The sequence below is a fragment of the Brassica oleracea genome, chromosome C4 (assembly GCF_000695525.1).
Source record: "Brassica oleracea var. oleracea cultivar TO1000 chromosome C4, BOL, whole genome shotgun sequence".
Lineage (NCBI taxonomy): Eukaryota > Viridiplantae > Streptophyta > Magnoliopsida > Brassicales > Brassicaceae > Brassica > Brassica oleracea.
The window spans coordinates 40,290,179-40,290,497 of NC_027751.1; positions in this window are offsets into that span (position 1 = coordinate 40,290,179).

Genomic DNA, 319 nt, shown 5'->3' on the forward strand with positions numbered 1-319 from the left:
ATATGTTATGAAATGTTATTAATTTGATTACTTTTGCAATATACAGCTATCAGAGCATTTTTCAGAGATCTTAGCACACGTACGTTCAAGGAACAAGTTATCGAACAACTTCATCAGAACATTCCGATCATATTGTGCAACCTGGAGAAGATATTTTTTCCTTCATTTTTTGACGTCATGGAGCATCTAGTTGTCCACCTACCGTATGAAGCATTACTTCGTGGACCTGTTCACAACGGATGGATGTATCCGTATGAGCGACAGATGAAACATTTGAAGGGGAAAGCAAGAAATCTTGCAAAGGTGGAAGGTTCAATAG